This window comes from Prionailurus bengalensis, chromosome E4 (assembly GCF_016509475.1).
Source record: "Prionailurus bengalensis isolate Pbe53 chromosome E4, Fcat_Pben_1.1_paternal_pri, whole genome shotgun sequence".
Lineage (NCBI taxonomy): Eukaryota > Metazoa > Chordata > Mammalia > Carnivora > Felidae > Prionailurus > Prionailurus bengalensis.
The window spans coordinates 19,016,707-19,031,813 of NC_057360.1; the positions used below are offsets into that span (position 1 = coordinate 19,016,707).

General features: G+C 40.5%; 1 long non-coding RNA gene across 1 annotated transcript in view; it reads right to left on the reverse strand.

Annotated features, from left to right (window-relative positions):
- The window catches only part of LOC122476264, a 352,279-nt gene that overhangs the window by 133,042 nt on the left and 204,130 nt on the right, over positions 1–15,107 (reverse strand). Inside the window, exon 4 of the long non-coding RNA XR_006295433.1 lies at positions 8,079–8,223. This is a non-coding gene — a long non-coding RNA (uncharacterized LOC122476264). The remainder of the gene's footprint in view (positions 1–8,078; positions 8,224–15,107) is intronic.

Here is a 15,107-nt window from a genome sequence, read left to right on the forward strand (position 1 = left end):
TCAGCAGACACCCATACCCCCAGTGGGGTAAAGGAAGGTTTTAATAGAAAGTGTCAAGGGACCAAACCCAAATTATCTGTACGTTTGTTCAGCTTCTGAGGGTGCATTCTAACTTGTCACACTCCCACTTCCACATGTAGTCTCAGAGCTCCGTGCCATCAACTTGTGCAGATTCTGTCGGCTCTATCTACTCCCCTCGCTCCCCACCCAAGGCCAGGCTATTGCCCACTTCATGCCCTCCCGGCTGCTGTGCAGAATCCTGAGCGTCCTCCCTCTGGGCTTTACCACCTTCATAGCAATTCTACTCTTTCTAGAATATTAATTCTGACTGTGTCACTGTCTCCAGGCTCAGGTTCCACATAGCTCTCAGGATCAAGTTCAGATATTCTGGCTCTACCCTCCCCTACCTCTCTATTCTCCCACCTCCACACACACCTCACTTCCTCCCACCCACCCTCCCCACACACCTTCAAAACAGTCATTTGAAACTACTTGTGGTTCCTTAAAATACGACAGACTGCTTTCGGCTCCCAGTCTTTGCACATATTGTTCCCTCTTCGAGGACAACACTCTCTCCGCCCCCACGTCATCTAAGACTTACTCATCATTCTAAATTCAGCTGGAGCATCACCTCTTCCAAGAAACCTTTCTTGAGCTTCCTAATCTGATATAGATGCTCCTCTTCTGTGCTTCGAGCCTTGTTACCGCTGTCACGGCTTTGCCACATTATGCTGAAATGGGTGATCTATTAGCCTGTCTCTGCCACCTCTCTGTACGACTGTGTCTGATTCGACTCTCTTGGTGTCAAGCACAAAGCGAAAGCTGGCTAATTGTTTTTTCAGTGAGTGAATGAATGAAGGAACAAATCGGGTTATCTGTACTTGGCTCTCTCTAGACATTATGTAGTCTAGGGCTCACTCCTGGGGAACTGCAAGGTGATGAACTAATTGTTGCCAGCAATTCCCCACCACCAATTCACTATCTCTTGGGTTCATCCAGTACATTCTGCCTCTTAGTTAGACACATGCCTGGACTTACTCTTGACAAGTACATCACATAACTTCTCCCAAATCATCCTTTCCTTCTTTGCCTGTAAAACTCCCATTTTTAAAGACTATGCTTTCAGGGCTTATTTCTATAGTTCGTATAAAACTTCCATTTTTCAATGTCCTCAGATAAAGAGAGAAAACTGACAGTAATATCATTTACAGTATTTACAACAAAATGGGAACAGCTGAAAATAATAACCTCTTACAATTATATGGTACTTGACAGTATATGAAACTCTCACCATTGTTACCTTTATCTTCCTAATAATCCCTGTGAAGTGGGCCACAGTTACTCCCATTTCATTTTAAACCTGAGAAAACTTCAGCTCACAGAAGTTTTGTTACTGTCAGAATCACATAAGCAATAAGCAGAAGTTTAATTTAGATTATTTAAAATTTTTTTGCCATCTCATTTTTCTAAAGATTATTCTTGGATAGGTAAGCAAAACCTCAAGCCTAGAAGGAAAAAAGCATTACTAACCATGGAGCTAGAAAACAGACAAAAGGATCTCTCTAAATCCCCCAATAACACTGTTTGGACTGCTGTCTCTCCCTCTCGGCCTATGGCTGGCCAGGGCTATTTGGAGGCAGAATGGTAACAGGTTCTAGACTCTGATTCTATATGTAATAAGAGTTAGTCTAGAAGCAATGTCCATTGCATAACAAATGTTAGAAACTCTTTACAAAACCATATTAATATGGTCATTAGTGGTCATGGCCGATGCCCTGAGGTCCTTGGTCTGCTCATCGAAAACCCTCAGCTTCTCAGCAGATACATTTCTCCCAGAGCCTGCATCCAGAGCACAGTGGTCTGCTTGGCAGATCTGCTGGGAGGCCTTCCTCACCCCCAGGGCAAACACACATGCAGCAGGAACCAGGGGCTCCAGAGTAAGGGAGTGAGTGGAAGAGGAGAAAGGAGAGAAGAAACAGAAAGGGGAAGCTGAAAAACTCTAAGAAGAGTTCCAGACTATAATCAGTAGCTCTGCAACAAAGTTACATGATTGATTACAAAGGTTATCACCCACATCTGTCCAAAGACCCTGAACAACTTCAGGACAGTCTGTTGTTCATCTCTTTGCTTCTTTGCTTATAATTTCCCTAGACCCTGTTGCAGATTAGGTTCTCAGGAAACCTGAGCATGCAGAATGCTTATTAGGAAGTGCTCTTGGGACAACAGTGGAAAGAAGGCGAGCAAGATGGATTGGGAGAGGGAGAAACTGAGTTCTGATGATGGTTTGAACAAGCACCTCAGACTACTTGTGGAGGAGTTGTGCAGCTAGAATGACCCATCAGAGTACTCCACACTGGGATGGAATGGCTGAGCCTTTAGACTGTTTCTTCTGTCAGCTGGTGAATGTGGAATGCTTCAGAAAGTTCACTGCTTTGAGAAAAGTGGCTTCTGAAGCTCAGAAAGTCTCTGAAGAGACTGACACCTGCAGCTTCTCACAGCACTCTCTGCTACTAGTGCAACGAGGCACTCCTTAGAAATCGGGAGGCACTCCCGAGAAATCGGGAGGGCATGTACCCATATCCAGTACAGTCCACCTCTTCTATCACTTGGTCAACTTTTCATATGCTTTTCTGTGGAACAACTTCTCTAGCGTTTCAGTGGGCATTTCTTCCTGTGGGAAATTTAGAAGTGAACTTTAGTGGCAGATCCAGGATGAGGCAAGCAAAACAACAAGGGCACAAAATTTAAGCGGGGGTTTGTACACACATAAGTGTCTCCTTAAATTCTGCATCCCAGATGCCTCATTCTTTTGTTTTTGGGTAGCTTTATTTATTTCTAATTCACACACCACAAAAATTCAACCTCTCAAAGTGAACACCTCAGTGGTTTTTAATTTTTGTGTTTAGTTTTTAGTATTTGTGAAGGCACATGTTTTAATTTTTATTGAACCTATGAGTGGAATTTCTGGGTCATCTTGTAACTCTAAATTTAGCTTTATGAGGAACCATTAGACCATATTCCAAGGTGGTTGCACCATTTTACATTTCCAAAAGCTATATGGAAGGATTCTAATTTTCCCACAATCTCACCAACACTTGCTATTATCCACCTTTTTTATTATAGCCATTGCATTTCTTGAATGACTAATGATGTTGAGCATCATTTCATGTACCCATAGGTCAATTTCACTGGTGAAATTTCTGCTCAAATTTTTTGCCTACTTTTAAATCATGTTGTTTTTTAATTGTTGAATTGTAAAAGTCCTTCATATATTCTAGAGACTAAACCCTTACCAGATATATGATATGCAAATATTTTCTCCCATTACATGGATTCATTTCAATTTCTCAATGGTGTCCTTTAAAGCACAAATATTTTGTTTTGTTTTAATTTTAATGAGGTCCAATATATCTATTTTTTTTTGGTAGCTTTTGTTTGGTGTCATGTCTTAGATACCACTGCCTAATCCAAGGTCATGATGAGTGACATCTATTTTCTTCTAAGAGTTTTATAGTTTTCGCTCTTAAATTTAGGTATCACCTACATTTTGAGATAATTTTTGTATTAAGGTAATGCTGGCCTCGTAGAATGAGTTGAGAAGTATCCCTGCCTCTTCTAATTTTTTGGAAGATTTTTTGAAGGTTTGTTGTTAATTCTTTTTTCAATACTTTTAGAATTCAGCAGTGAGGCCACCTCGTCCTGGACTTTAATTGTTTTTTTTTTTTTTCTAACTTAATCTCACTACTTGTTTTATGTCTATTCATATTTTCTACTTCTTCTTCAGTGTCATTAGTTGTTATATTTCTTGGAATTTACCCATTTTATCTAGGTTATTTAACTTGTTAGTATACAATTATTTATTCTAGTCCCTTATAAGCTTTTTTTACTTCTGTGAGGTTGGTAGTGATGTCCCATATATCATTCCTGATTCTAGCAAATTTAGTCTTCTTTTTTTAACTTGGTCAGTCTAGCTAAAGATAAGTCAATTTTCTTGATCTTTTCAAATAGCCAACTTTCTATTGTATTCATTTTCTCTACTGCTTTTCTGTTCTGTATTTATTTCCACTCTAGTCTTTATCATTTCTTTCTTTCCGTTTGCCTTTGGGTTTAGTATGCGCTTCTTTTTCTAGCATTTTAAGGTGAAAGTTAGCATATCAGAAGATGTTTCTCAGAAGTAATATAATTCTTCACTGCAGATAGCATGGTCCTAAATCCAGAAATCCAAATTATCTTGTGATTCTCTTGTTGCATCTTGTCATAAACTCCACATGACATCTTTCTCATCATTGATATTTCTAATATGATAAAGTCTGCTGTATTATATGACCTATGTGGCAGGCTCCGTGGCTCATAGCCTGGACCTGTTGAAGAACCCTTCCCTGTGCTGAGCCCTATTCAAAGCTGGCAGCCTTTGTATCGCCTGCTATATGAATGAAGCAATATTCTCAGGTGTGAAATATACTTCTTCCAGGATCATAAAAGACTTATAGATCTTTGCTTTCTTCTTTGTGATGGGGAGAAGCAAGATGCAATATTTTGCATTAATTTTGGAGGGAAGCTCCTAAAATGCCCCTGATCATTGGACTCACACAAATTTTACTGATATTGTAGGCCCCTCTTTCACCTTCTTGAAAGCATGTCTTACCAAGATTTCCAACATGCTAGTTAGTTCTTGCTTATTAAAGCAAATTAGCTTAATGTCCTTGATATAGTATACCAATGAGATGGTCTTTGATATAGTATACCAATGAGAATCTCTTTGGTTTGTATTATGACAGAAAACAGAAAACATAACATGGCCCTAGGGGTAAAATGCAAATATATATTGCTGTCCAATCCACAGAAATGCAAACAATTTCTGATTTTCTTTTCCAAACAGGGATAGGAAAGCAAACATTCACCAAATCAATGGACATATTTTGTATACTTGAGGCCATGTTAGCCTCTTTTATCAAGAGATACCTCATTTGGCATGGCAGTTGTAATAGAGGTTACAACTTGGTTGAATTTGTGGTAGGATCAGTCTGGTTTTTCTACAGGTAGCAGACTAGGAATGTAAATGCAGATATGATGGGGACCACCACTCCTGATTCCTTTGTATTGTTTATGGTAGCACTAACTTCTATTCCACCCAATCCTGGAATGTAGAATTTTTAACTTACTATCTTGTCCAAAGGTAGGGAAGTTTAGGCATCTGCACTTGAGCTTCCCCATTATTATAGATAGTTCTTACCCCACTGGTCAAAAACACAATGAGGAGGTTGTACCAATTACCAAGTATTTCTAGTCCAATTATAGTTTGGGGGACTGGGAAAATTACCACAGGGTGATTCACAAACCAAGAAACATACAATAAGCTAGACCTTTGTCAAAGTCCATGTTTTACCCTGACCCCATAAGTCTCTATTTTAAGAGAACTACAAAAATATTTCATGTCTTCAGATGTCAATGTTAACTTCAACACTATGTCCAACAGTCCTTGACACAGTATTCCCTTTTCACAATGCCCTGAGTAAATTGTTATATACATCTTTTTTGGGGAAGAACTGGAAGAATCATTACTGCACACATTGCCATGGTGTTGTAGTCTTTTGTTCCAGAGGCTTTGTTTCCCCTTTAACAAGTTAGAGATCCAAAAACTGGCTCAGATCCAGAAAATGGGCAAGAACCATGACTTTTTATTGGGATGACTGCCCTCAGCTTCTTGATGATCCATCCTTGATATCCTCTGATGATACAAATTGAATAATATCTTTGGGGCATACACATCTATTCTGCCCCTAGGGACACCACAGTCTGTTAACAATTCACAACTCTCTATAGATCACATCTTCTTGGCTGCCATTTCAACCTTGCAGTTCTTTATGAAAATTATATCCACCCAGCTTCTGACAGTTAAGTGCTGCTAGCTGGCCTCGATTGTGTTAGGAATCCAATCAGACCATTGCTATCAGGGAGCTTTGTTCTGTAATAGTTTCTCCTATCATTAGCCATGGCCTATAAAGGAGAGGCATCACAGGACTTCTTGATGCCGTTGACTCTCTCATCAGAACTTTCCTTGGGGCCTTGGTAAATCTTCTGGGTCTTCCCATGGCACATAATCATCTGGTGAGATTTTTAGCTTTACATAGTACATCCATTTTAGCATGCTATTTCCCGGAGTTTTTGGATAATTTCCTCCATCTTTTTCCATGGAAATTCTGCCATTTCAGCCTTACTCAGTGTGGGCTACTAATTTTTAATGCTTCCAGACTTTGTAAAAAGTCTGCCATATCTCTGGAGTCTTTGGTAGGCTATTTAATCCTGTGTCTCTGAAGAATACTCCTAATTCAAATAAAAATCCCCCTTATCTACCCATATATTTTAGTCCCCTTGCCCTAGGAATCCAGTCCTACATATACTCTACCAGCTCCTGCAAGTATTTTCTGGCTAATTCTGAAGCTCCCTTAAAAGTATAGTCTCTCCACTATAAATGCTGGAGAGGATGTGGAGAAAACAGGAACCCTCTTGCACTGTTGGTGGGAATGCAAACTGGTGCAGCCGCTCTGGAAAACAGTGTGGAGGTTCCTCAAAAAATTAAAAATAGACCTACCCTATGACACAGCAATAGCACTGCTAGGAATTTACCCAAGGGATACAGGAGTGCTGATGCATAGGGGCACCTGTACCCCAATGTTTATAGCAGCACTCTCAACAATAGCCAAATTATGGAAAGAGCCTAAATGTCCATCAACTGACGAATGGATAAAGAAGATGTGGTTTATATATGCAATGGACTACTACCTGGCAATGAGAAAGAATGAAATCTGGCCATTTGTAGCAACGTGGATGGAACTGGAGAGTGTTATGCTAAGTGAAATAAGTCAGGCAGAGAAAGACAGATACCATATGTTTTCACTCATATGTGGATCCTGAGAAACTTAACAGAAGACCAGGGGGGAGGGGAAAGGGGGAAAAAAGTTACAGAGAGGGAAGGAGGCAAACCATAAGAGACTCTTAAATACTGAGAACAAACTGAGGGTTGATGAGGGGTGGGGGAGAGGGGAAAATGGGTGATGGGTATTGAGGAGGGCACCTGTTGGGATGAGCACTGGGTGTTGTATGGAAACCATAAATTACATATAAAAAAAAGTATAGTCTATCCTTCCCTTGCAGGCCCTGAACACTTCTGGCTGTGAGTTATAGGTCTAGGGGCCAAAAGGGGAGATGAGGCAGATCCTGATGGGAGTATACATTGTTTCTCAAGGGACAGGTCTCTGCATTTTCTTCAAGCAAGCAAGGGAATATGTTAGCTCTTAGTGGGGATTGTTGGGCTACTTCCATAGGCTCAAAGAGTTCAGAAGAACCTAGAAGTTTAAGATTATTATCATACTGATATCCAGCTATCCCTATCCAATGTGTTAGTGTCCTCTTCTTTCCTAACCAGAGCCCTGAACTCAATAGATCCCCCTTGACAGGGAGTTTAACCTTCTTTGGAGCTCCGTTACTACACTGAGTAAGTCCTGGTTTGCCCCATAGCTCTCTCTGCCCTCCCACCACCTGAGATGACAGCCTCTTTGTAGTGTGTCAAAAAGGTCTTGTGGGTTTCACATTTGGTTTCCCAGTTTCTTGTTAATCATTCTAACTCTCTCTCTCTTTTTTTTTTTTCTTTTACTTGAGCAGTGGTCAGCAAACTTTTTATTTATAGGGATAGATAGCACATAGCACCAATCATTTTAGGCTGTGAGGCCATAAAATTGCTACCACAACTATTCAACTTACCTTTGTAGTAAAAGCACAGTTATAAACAATACATAGGATGAGTATGGATGCATTCTAATCAAACTTTATAAAAAGAAGCAATGGGCAGAATTTCATCAATGGGTCATGGTTTGCTACCTTGTAGTTTTGTGGGTCAATTGAGCTTAGCAACAGCCACTCAATTCCATTGTTATTCTGGTTACAATTTCTCCAACCCTTAACACATAGGATTCCTTTCCACTGGTATACCACCCCACCCTAGTGAAACTTTGAATAACTGAACTTCCTCCTTGTGCCAGAAGCTATCTGTGCTCTTTTATTGAGGGAATTCTCCTTACCAAATGGGAAATAGTCATCTGGCTCCAAAATTCCATCTTAATACTTGCTTTCTTGGACCCCCGGGCACCAACCACCACTGGCTGAGTTCTCTGGGAAGCAGACTAGGATGGAGGTCAGTATGGAGGATACTGATTAGGGAAGTACCTGTGGGAGAAAAAAAGAAAGAAGACTGGGTAGAGGGAGAAGCTGAGCTACAACACAAACCCAAAAGACAGCCTTGGCCAATCTCATGAAGAACTCTGGTGCTAAAATGCCCCAACAGAGTTTTCCTGCATTGGCCTGAAGTGGCTGAGCCTTTTTCCTCCCACTTCTATCAGTCTTTAGATGTAGGTCACTTCAGGAAGATGTGGCCTTTGACAAGAGGCTCTCTGCAGCTAATCCAATCCCTTAATGGACTGAGAGCTGAAAGCTGTCTGCAGAGAGCATTCCCTGCAGCGGGGGCAACAATTTCTTCTTTGAAGGAGGACTGGGAAGTGCACTTCTAAGTATATCATAGGTCTCCAAACTTGGCCCTCTTGCCCACCAATCTTCCCCTTCCTGCTCTGCCCATCTGTGTCAGTCCCTCACCAGCCACACGGGCTTTGCTCCTACCTCTTTACTCATTCTGGCTGCAGTACTTTTCATGGTACCTTTCACGAGGTCTGCACCCCATGGTTTTTTTTTCTTCTTTTGCTGACCAGTGCTCATTCTGTCTGGCTCCCACCACCGATTTTCTGCTTTTCTCAGAATCAAAGCTTTCCTCAACAACGATTTGCAGTGTTGTCTCTGCTGCCACTCCCGTTATGTTTCTGAGCATGGTGAGTGGGCAAGCACTTTTAACAATATTAATGCTTGTCCTCAAGAGCAAATAATTACAGACTTACTGGGGGTGGGAACAAAACCCAGCAGACAAATTAATTCAAAGTTTTGCTCTAAAGGGTCAGACAGGTGAATGTCTCCTGTTGAGTGGGACCCACAGAAGCATCCAGAGGAGACTGGGGAGCACTCAGCCCAGGCTAGTTTGTCTGGGGTCCCGGAGCTAGTCCTCCCCTCTTGTCAGTCCATCTGTGTGTTGAGGAACAGAGCTTTTCACTTCTGCTTCTGTCCCCTGGGGGTTTCATGACCATGAATGATGCATGTTCTTTTGAAAATGTGATAAATAATATTACTTTGAGAAAATGGAAAATATCATAGAGGGGGAAGGAACAGACATGCAGGACAAAACTACAGAAGATGAGTTGGGCTTGAGATATGGAGGAAAAAATCAAGGTGAAGTAACAAATGAAGTGAAGAAAGTAGAATAGATAAGAAATAAAAGTGTGGGCAAGGACACCAAGGAAAGAAGCGGAAGAAGAGAAAGAGGAGGAAGCGGATGGAGAGGGGGAGAAGCAGGACTTCCAGGAAGAGGAAGAAGAGAAGAGGGAGGAAAAAGGATCAGGGAACACCAGGCTGAGCTCTAAACTTCACAGAGAACGGCATACTCCCTTTGATAAGCCGTATCACACACAGACTGAGCATAGTCTCATCATGGAAATAAACTGACAATCTAGAAAGTGAAGGTAGGTAAAGAAGCCAAGATCTGAGACAAAATTTCTTCAACTAGAACCCTGATATGCCCTTTATTTGTCAAATACAGTTTGTTGGCTGGGATACACAGTTCTCCCCAGAGTCCAGAAGGAGACCCTGAAATAAGTTCCTAGAGCAGTCAGAAAACAAACTCCAGCTCCCAATAAAGAACAGAAAGCACAGAGGCAGAATATTACGCATGTAGATAGATCCAGGTCAGGTTCTCTGGTTTCCCATGCCACTCACCCCACCATCTGAGCTTCTGTTGGGAAACCCAACCATAACCAGAAATTCTTTTTAAGGTCGGGAGAGAGTTGCACATTACCTTCGTCTGCAGATTTAACAGTCAAAGAATGCCATAAGAAACTTAAGATAACTGGGATTGTTTCTTAAATATAGCTTTATTGTGCTCCACTCCCCTGCCAGCAGTAAAGTGGACTCCTTAAATAGGCCTTATAAAAGCAGATTATAAAAGCAAATATCCAAGAGAAGCAAACATTTAAGCACCCCACCTGCTGTACACACCAGTCGCCAAGGACCTCTGAATGTGCATGCTGGAAACAAGCACAGATTTTATATTCACTTTGCCTCAATTATACAGGTATCATGCTCCCAGTCAATCTCCTTCACCTTTGGCAGTAATTATTCCCCATCTCAGCGTTTACCCTCTTCTTCTCTTTCCTCATGTATAATAGTTTTAGCCCTCCAGGGTGTAATCATTTCTTTGATCCAGAGAACAGAATCAAATTTGGTTTTATAAAGAATCTTTCCTGGCTATAGTGCAGAACACTTGAAAAGGCAATGCTGATGCACGATGGTGAGTGGGAGAAAGGTTTGAACACCCACTTTTCTGTGTTTACTTAGGGATAAAGGCCTACCTGACCCATTTTTACCCAGTTGTTGGGGATCTGAGCACACCACTATAAGATACATGTGAACCCCTAAATGATTCTCAAACCAAGGAAATGGACTGTCCTTTCCCGGCAGTGTCTAAAAAGTAGACACTTCTTGTCTACTTCATTTACAAGGTCTTTGAAGTTCATGAGTTTGTGTAAAGAAATGGGGTGAGGTGGAAAGGAGGGTGTTTCAATCTCTCTGACATGGGAAGAAACACTGAGGATGAGAAAGTCCCAAGGGCAGTATATACTGAGAAGTAATCTTAACATTCCCACTTATTAAATGCCCGTATGGGCCAGGTACATTACATAAATTATCTCTATTCAACGTATGAGGCAAAAGCCAAACCCAGGTTTTAATCTTAGCTCCACCTATTATCAGTTGTTATGACCTTGACGAATTAGTTTGCCTCTCTGTACCCTGGGTGTCTCATCTGTCAATAGGAATAATAACACCTACCTTATAGAATAATTGAGAAGGATTAGTGCTGGGTAATGGAAAATGTTTACTACATGGTAACCACCATTATCATCTTCAATCCAACTCTGCATTTTATTACAAATAAGAAAATTGAGGCTCTAGAGTTTAAATAACTTGTTCAAGGACATACAGCCAAAGAAGAGCAGACCTGGGATTTGAGCCCAACTCTGCATGACTCTTTCCACTGTGTAATGACATCTCAGAGCACCCAAGATAGTATCCATGGCAACAGCAGAGTGACTTCGGTGATGCTTTTTCTAGTTATCAGCAATACACCAGTTCAACTTCTGGGTGTAAACATCTCCATCCTCTATTCCTGCCTGTTCAGTGCCTGGCTTAGCTTATTGAACTGACCTCCAGAAGGTTTATTTTGGTCCAGTAAGGAAAATACACCAGTAAAACAATGAATGATGGATAATTTTCTATCTTATAATAGAAAAACATTAGACATTAAACATTAGAGAAAGACCATAAAATGTATGCCCAGCATCACTCTGCCTGACCATTTCCCTCTTCCAAATCTTCTTTTTATACATTCATTCAACTAATATTTATTGAGCACTTATCACATGTCAGGCACTATTCTAATGCTGGGAATGTAGCCATAAACAAGAAGACAAGGCCCTTGCCCTCCAAACTAACAGGAATCATTGTAAAGACATCCTAACTGAATTATCAAGATGGAAAGGAAGCTTAAAGATCATTTTGTCAACATCATACCATCTAAGAATGTCTTCAATAAAAAATACATAATTATAATAATAATTGAAGAAACACATAATTGGACTAATTACATGAGTTAAATGAGAAAGAAAGAAGGGTCAGAGATTTTAATAGCACCATGATGGACAGATTTAGTTAATTAGATAAAGCATCCTTTTTACACTAATTCTTCCCAAAATGGGCTTGCCAGTCAGAGCTTGCCACACTCATAATCCCTTCTAAGGAAAATTGTCTACCCACAGCCTTTTCCTAATGAAAATGGTCACAGGGTGTCTTATAAACAAGGGTTGGCCACGGATTGGACATCACAGAAACCTGACACAACTGTGGTCAGTCACTGGTCACCACCCATCTGATACTCTCAGAAAAAAAAAAAACCCTACATAATAGAGGTAATGCAATTTTCTAGGAAATCTAGTATCTTTCTCCAGAGTTAGAAGAGGGGAAAATAGATAGAATATATTAGCAATAGGGCTTTAGAATATAAACTCATTAGTTCTTAAAACAACCAATGAGGTATCACTATTGCCTCCATTTTAGAGATGAGAAGACTGAGGTTGGGTAACATGCACAATTAGTAAGGAATAGAATTAGGTGTTTTAACTAGGTATTTTAACTCCAGAATCTGTCTAGTCACTTTGGATATCCCAAGAGTTGATGGCCAATGAGAAAAGACACAAGGAGAAGCATAAACAGAAAGTACCAGACACTTGTTAACAGTGTTAGGGCAGAACTGTAGATTCTTACTCCCAGGGGAACACTAGAGAGGACTCTAGTGCTGAGCACTACCTAGGAATGTGGATTCCCATGAGCATACTGTCTTCTCTACTGTCACATGTGCCCTTTCAAGAAACGTCCACTACTAATATGACTTGAGCAAGTTTCCTGCAGCCCAAATACCCAACATTCTTTTTCAACTCTGAGTTCCCCATACATAGAATTCTGTTAAAAATTTTTTTGTTTATTTATTTATTTTAATATATGAAACTTATTGTCAAATTGCAGAATTTGTAAGTCACGTCTTTTGCAACAACACTAGATCTTTTGCTTTTAAATTTCTTTCTTTCTTTCTTTTTTTTTTCTAGCCAATACAAACCGTGAATTGCTCTTGGTGAGGAAATCTAGGCAAAAGAGTACCTGGAGGTTCACTGGCCACCTGGACCTCTATCTCCTCTGTCTTTGGTACATGGAGATGTGGCTGCTAACTAAATCTGGTAAGGACACTGGGCATCATTCCATAGGAAACCTCAGCTAGTCAAACTTGCCATGCCTCACATGTTTGTCACTCTTGGACAAAGACAAAGATGTAAGTCTTCCGGGTATCTCTCTGTTCTTCATCTCACATTCCATGTTGCTTTGTCTATTCCAGGCTCTTCCCTATACTTTGAGACTGCCCTCTGGAGTTCTCATTCCTTATAAGTGAACTGCAGCTAAGTTCAGTAAAACCTTAGTTTGTGAGCATAATTCGTTCTGGAAACATGCTGTAATCCAAAGCACTTGTCTATCAAAGTGAATTGCCCCATAAGAAGCAATGGAAACTCAGATGATTCGTTCCACAATGCAAAAATATTCATATAAAATGATTATAATAGTGTAATATAATGCAAAATAAAGAAAATACAAAATATAATGAAAAATAAATTAACCTGCACTGACCTTTAAAAACCTTTGTGGCTGGTGTGAGGGAGGCATATTGTATACGACGACTTTCACTATCACTAATGGAATCACTGCTATCTACTGGCTCAATGGAATCTTTTTTTGCATGGGGGCTACTGTATACACTCACATGGATGTTGACAACAGTACGGTATTAATAAACTCTTGTCATACAAAACAGATGAACATAAGGGAAGGGAAACAAAAATAATATAAAAACAGGGAGGGGGACAAAACAGAAGAGACTCATAAATATGGAGAAAAAACTGAGGATTGCTGGAGGGGTTGTGGGAGGAGGGGATGAGCTAAATGGGTAAGGGGCATTAAAGAATCTACTCCTGAAATCATTGTTGCACTATATGCTAATTTGGATGTAACTTTTTTAACGTTTATTTATTTTTGGGACAGAGAGAGACAGAGCATGAACAGGGGAGGGGCAGAGAGAGAGGGAGACATAGAATCGGAAACAGGCTCCAGGCTCTGAGCCATCAGCCCAGAGCCCGACGCGGGGCTCGAACTCACGGACTGCGAGATCGTGACCTGGCCGAAGTCGGACGCTTAACCGACTGCGCCACCCAGGCGCCCTGGATGTAACTTTTAAAAAATGAAAAATAAAATAAAAAAATAAACTTTTGTCACATACTGTATTTAATATGACTGGCAATAAGGCAGCAGAAGAAAGGTCTGCAGGAAGCCTTACCTAGAATGAAGCAAAGCATTCCTAAGCTTACTCTTGTACAGAAAAGCATAGGACCGTCCATAGGTGCTTTGAAGTGACAAAAAATACACTAGTAACCAGTTGCCGGCAACTTCCAACGTTCTGAAAAATCACCAAACACTGAGGCCTGAGACCAAGCATCCAAGCATGTGAGATGATCACCCACAATCCCACAGTGAGAGAGAGAGAAGAACGATTGGCTCAGTGGTGATCATGTGATATTCTGTATCATGTACTACTCATATTGTAAGATATCATTTGTTTATCAAGTTAAAATTTATTATAAATGTTTGCTCATCTTGTAGAACACTCACAGAACAAGTTACTCACAAACAAAGGTTTTCATGCACGTCCCTTCCTTCATACATAAAATAGGTCAATTAAATGGTAACCTCTTCATCCTCTTCGTTCTACCTTCTAAGCCCCCTTTTTGCTAATCTTTATACACACAGTCTACATATATATACAACCTGCTCCAACTCCCTTCAAAAATTCTTTTCAGGGGCACCTGGGTGCCTCAGTCAGTTAAGTGTTGACTTCAGCTCAGGTCATGGTCTTATAGTTCATGGGTTCGAGCCCTACATTGGGCTCTGAGCTGACAGCTCAGATTCTTTGTCTTCCTCCCTCTCTCTCTCTCTCTCTCTCTCTCTCTGTCCCTCTCTCACTTGTACTCTCTCTCTCATGAAAATAAATAAATATTAAAAAAATTTTTAAATATATTTTCAGATTCTTTATTAGCTCAGAGTGGTCCACAGGTAATACCCACTATTTGTCTTTTTGCAAAAAGTATAGCTGCTTAGATAAAGGAAAATCTGAAGTTAGAATTTCATTTGTGCTAAAATAGGGGAGGATTCTGGGGTGGCAAGGTACCCTGAAGACAACCACTTCTCTTACTTACCATAATTGACTTTGATATTAGACCTGGATACAAATTAGTCTAACAGAAGATGAGAAACATTTATGGCTTGCAAGACTAGAACAAACTTTATGTATCATCCCTGATTAG